Source organism: Dermacentor variabilis, chromosome 3, assembly GCF_050947875.1.
Source record: "Dermacentor variabilis isolate Ectoservices chromosome 3, ASM5094787v1, whole genome shotgun sequence".
Classification (NCBI taxonomy): Eukaryota; Metazoa; Arthropoda; class Arachnida; order Ixodida; family Ixodidae; genus Dermacentor; species Dermacentor variabilis.
The window spans coordinates 179,480,875-179,486,174 of record NC_134570.1 but is presented as its reverse complement, the minus strand read 5'-3'; the positions used below and the strand labels follow the sequence as shown (position 1 = coordinate 179,486,174).

Here is a 5,300-nt window from a genome sequence, read left to right as displayed (position 1 = left end):
GTTTTGACAGCGTGAAAGTATGTGTAAGTGGTTTCGTAGGTTCATTTACGTACCTGCAGGATACTTTTGGTCGGCCGGCGCATGAGAAATTTCGACTTTCTGCGGTCAGCGATGCCTGGCAACAGGGCCACTTTTTTCATTGCGGGGTGCTTTGGTAATCGTGACGATATATTGTTTTTTTTTTACAAGTACTGCTCCAGGAGGGCACATGTAACGGCTAACGGAGGCTTCTGAGGAGCACGTGACATTACAATAAAGCAGGCGGCGCAGGGAGTGTTCGCATACAAAATCGGCTGTCCTCTATAGCGGACGGTCTATCTTATACTCCCTTGGCATGCACAGGCTTCGGCGAGCCCCATCCAGGCCTGGTTCTAGCTTTGGTGCTCTCGTTGCAGCTTTGGTGCCCTGGAGGCGCCATCAATAGTACGGAATAATGACACGCTGTTACAACTAGTAAATAAAATATATTGAAGAAATACAATCGCGCTGAGGTGCAAACTTCTAAAGCAGCGCTAGCGCGCCCGCGCGAGAATTCTGAAACGCCAACGAGGAATTTACCGGCCCACCTACGATTCTACGATCGAAGTGCACGTTAAACATCCCCTGGCGACCTAGATAATGTTATCCGGAGCCATGCACTACGACCTCCATCAGAGCTTTAGTCGCTTCGGTACGTTAAAAACGTTAATCACCACAGACCAAATCAATACATGCGGGCGTACATTCGAAGGTAAAAGACTGCATCCACAAGTCATAGCGAGCCTTGCAAAAGCGTCGAGAATGCGCTAACTTATGGTGGAGCTCAAAACACACCCCGAATAAAGTCGCTTCTATGTCACAGGCCAGCTGCAGATGCGTGCACTTTCACCGCAAAACGAAACCACGTGAAACAAAGAGAGCACATTCGAAAAAAAGAAAGTCAACTTGAACGCGCTAAAAACCACGCAGAGCATGAACACATACACTTTTTCGAAGCGGAAGGTGTCAACTAGGCTCAAAAGAAGAGGTTTTGTGGAGCCGTGGCACTTACTTCACGAAGCCGTGCGTTCTTTGCCACTTCCTTGAAGTCAACTCGCCCGATCCTGTGAATCCACACTTTTCTTTTTGCGTTGCGCCCGCCGGATGGCAAAGCAAAAAGCTTTTTGCCCTCGCTGTGTCTGTTGCGGCAACCGAAGGCGCAGCAGCACGGCATCGCAATTAAGTTCTCGGCCCTAACACATTCTATTACGCTAACGTATTCCGTCAGTCCGCCTGCCGTACTTTCGTCGCGCAGGCCCAACAATGGAGGTCGGAGCGCGCTGGAAAGAACAAAATATACAAAAGCGCGGCGCCTGCTTCCACGTGACACAGATTGGCCAATGGGGGAGCGGAGAAGGCTAGGGAGACAGGAGGCATGGCGGAGGAAGCGCCAGGGTGAGCGGGGTGGCGGAAAGATCTAAGAATGGCGCTACTTTTGAAAAATTGAGGGGCTTTACATTAGCCCGGTCGCATCATCGCTACGGAGCCTGCGCGCTTCGTTCAACGCAATTTACGCAGTCAGTCATGTGTAATGCATAAAATGACATGTTAGCGGTGAGCCACGTAAAATATGTATCTGATGCCGCCGAAAATACTGAAACCTAAGGCTTAGAACCACCCTTTGTTCCAGAACACTTAATGCTAGGATACGCGTTTATGAAATGCGAGATACTCAACTACTTCAGTGAGAGCTCGCCGTTCTTAAGGCTATAAAACACGAAAAATGACGAGAACAAAAACCACATTGAAAACAATTTATTGAATCAATGCAATAAAAATCAACTCGGAACCATATTCCGAGAGCCAGAGTTACAAGAGACGCGCTTTTTTGTTTGTTATAGCCAGCTTTTCCTTGCTTTGTAACCGATGGTTAAAATCTCTGGAGAAAAAGTGCATCCTTGTCACTATGACAAAGTTCAATATCTGGAATGTGATCTGCACAGCCCAAGCGAGCAAAGCTGCACTTATCGAGCTGTTCTAGCACCTTCCAGAAGATGTTTTCGCAGGCAACAGCCTCATCTAATGAGACAGAAACTGCATCATTGACAAGTTTCATCACACTCAACAACTTAGCTGTAGGATGTTTCATGCAGCCTCCCTTGAGACTTCTATAAGCCGTCAGATATGCATCACGGCAAACAACGGGCACTGGACTACTTATGTCTTCTAAGCACAGAAGGCATGATGTGTGCTTTTCAAATTTGTGCACAACATATCCACTCAAGTAGTAGACAATAGCATCGTCCACTTCCCCTCTGAAGTAGGAGTGATCGTCGTCCTGCTCTCCAGGGTTCCTGGCTGTTTCTGACGTCATCTCCAGTAGCTTTTCTTCTATGCGTTCACGCAAGGACGCATGTTTGGCGCGGTAAAACTCTCTCGTCCTCCTCAGTGTGTCCTGTACGCTGACAAGCACATTCCCTGGCGCACCTTGCACACTCCCACGCAAAGCAGTTTTTATCGGTGTGTACAAACGCAGAAGGCGGAATATTTGGGTGAAACTGACCACAGTATGGTGAGATTCATCCCCTCCGAACGAACGGACAAGTCCGAAGTGGCGCTGGAAAAGATACATGGTTTGTTAGGCCACAAGCAACTTCATCACTTCAACACTCATAAAGCAGCACCGGTCACATTATCACCTCAAGTGGGTCCTGGTTCAACTTTGCCGTCAAAACATAGCGTGCACCCTGATCAAGTAAGAACTCGATGATGTCAAGCGTTGACAACAAAGTAACACGCAAGGTCTCCGTGGTCAGTTGAGATGCAAAGAGCTTGAGACCTTTCTCCACGGCGTTCTTTTCTGTGACATTCAACATTTCCAAGAAGTCTTTGATGACCTGAAAGAATGAGGTAAAATGTCAGTAAATAAGCATCAACATGCATGAAAAGGTACTTTGGCTTGCCTGTATTTCCTTTGAGTGCCTTTTAATGCCTCTTTCAGGTAGCTTTATGTTCAAAGCATCAAACAGGTCATTAAGCAATTTGGTGAATGCTTCTGTTCCCCCAGAACCCATCATGCCTTCAGCGCCGCCTTCTCTGTATATGCGGATGCCAGTAGCTGTTCCACGGCTGAATAGCTGAAAAAAAGTGCATTTATAAATTAGTTAAAAAATAACCAAAAATACTAAGCGTTGTATTTCACGGTACCTGTGTAGCAAGTCGAACGCTCATCTTCTGGAGGTTGTCCGGGGCAACATGTGCTCTAGTCAGTTTTGGCACCACTCTCGTATGTTTGCTCTTTTCGGATTCATACAGCGCAACATAATGTGCAAAGTTGATCTGATGAGCTACAGCCTGAAAGAACCAAACAGTTTTCTGAACTCCATTGCAACTAAGTGCACATATTTCTTCTTACCATTCCATAGGTGTGCTTTTTCAAATGATTTCTGATGCATTTGACTATGTGTGGAACGTCACAGATAAAGAAGATCTTCTGCGAAGGCTCCCAGGGGTACTCGATGCTGTTGCATGGCGATATCATGTTTCCCGATATTCCCAGGTTCGTCCACATTGAGCGGTTATTACCTGCTCCATCACTTACGACAACAAGCACTGAAGCATTACGCTTGTGAAGCTGCACCACAGCACTTAACAGGAGCTGTGCAAGGATCCGTCCAGGTGCCGCACCTCTTGTGGCAAAAGATGCTATGGGTTGAACCCAGTTCTCAAAAAGCGGAACAAACATCAACACCAGTGCGTGGTCAGCAAGTTGGTCGGTGGTGGCATTTGTCACATCGCCATAATCAACAAAGCCATCCATCTTGTATGAGGTTTTGCTGAAAGCAACAGATTGCTTGAGCTTTACCTCATCGAGCAATAGAACACCGCACCTTCTGAGGTGGCTCTTCTCATGAAAATGCTCTCGGATACTCTTTAGCGATACCTCATTGAAACCGTACCTGCAGGGAATGCCACTAATAATCTGACGAAAGCGTGCTCTTGTAGGAAGTGGCAGAAGCTGCATATCAGATAACAGTTTGTAAGCTTTTGGGCTTGAAATCTGCAGCAGAAGGCATGTCATTAATCACTCTTCTGTGTACCGCCTCCATTTTTCGATTTTGCCTTTGGTGCCTGAAAAGCAGTCCTGAAAGCGAGCTGCTGTTTATCTGGAAGAATGTCAAGTGCAAGTTCCACTCACTCTTTTGTAACATACTGAAGTCTTTTTTTTCATGGTGGTTACTTCTTTCTTCATCTTTTCTCTCTGCATAGTTGCTCTTAATGCCTTTCGACGCAGGGAGTTCACTTTAGTGCTCCTATATTTCAACCTGTTGCTTGTCTTGCGACGCCGTGAAAAGAGCTTGTGCAAACTCCGGCATTCGTGGCATGTTGCAGTTAGAGACAGAATTGTGCATGATTTGCAATGCCATGTTTCACCATTTTTAATGGCCACAGCTGATGACAAGACACAGGGGTAATTATCAGCAGGGCAACCTTCATAAAACTTCAGCCTTTCAATACATGAAAGTAGCAACTTTAGGTCGTCACATGATTTCAGTTCAATGCTCGCATCAGAAGCATACACAGCCGATTGCACACATTGCCCCTTGGCACTGACAGAGGCGGTCATGTCTCTCGACACTAACACAGCCCTGTCGATTGCTGGAAGGTCTTCTCTCATTACCAGCTTGTACATCACGATTGTAGTGCCAACCACCTCAAGTAACCAACCCTGCAACCGTTGGCCTGCTGCTGCCATGCCACACAACTCATTGAAAAGCAGTATGTCGTTCTCCTGCACAACATTGCTGTTGTTGCAACTTAACGCATTTTCGAAGTGCGCGCACCTTTTATCGCCTCATCTGGCGATCCTTCGGGTTCGGACTATCTCTACTAACACGTGCTCCTTTCTATCTTCCTGCCACTCGGCTACTTATAAATACGCTCTACACCTTTGAATAAACGTTCATTTTGTTCTACTGACTACGCTGAGGCTTCACTGGTCTGGCGTTATTGCGAGCACGCCATGGCTATGCTACAGTGGCGACGAAGATGGACATCGCCCATGCAGTGAAAGTCGACGCTGAACCGGAACCCACGCAGAACCGAGAAACCAAGGTCATCATGGCTCACCAACTTCCCGACTTCGAAGAAGGCAAAGATAAGTGGAAGCCGTACCTTATTAAAGTAGAAGCATACTTCGAAGCGAATGCGATTGAAGACTCGACTAAGAAAAGAGCATTGCTTGTTGCTGCGTTAAATACGCATACGATCCAAGTGCTGGCAGGGAAGGTGGCTCCACGCAAGCCAAATGCATTGACGTATGAAGAAGTCGTCGAAGTTTT

The 5,300-nt window shown here is 46.8% G+C and overlaps 1 pseudogene; it reads right to left on the bottom strand.

Moving 5' to 3' along the window:
* Positions 1-1,827: 1,827 nt before the first annotated feature.
* On the bottom strand, positions 1,828-4,714 carry LOC142574929 (uncharacterized; annotated as a pseudogene).
* Positions 4,715-5,300: the final 586 nt, after the last annotated feature.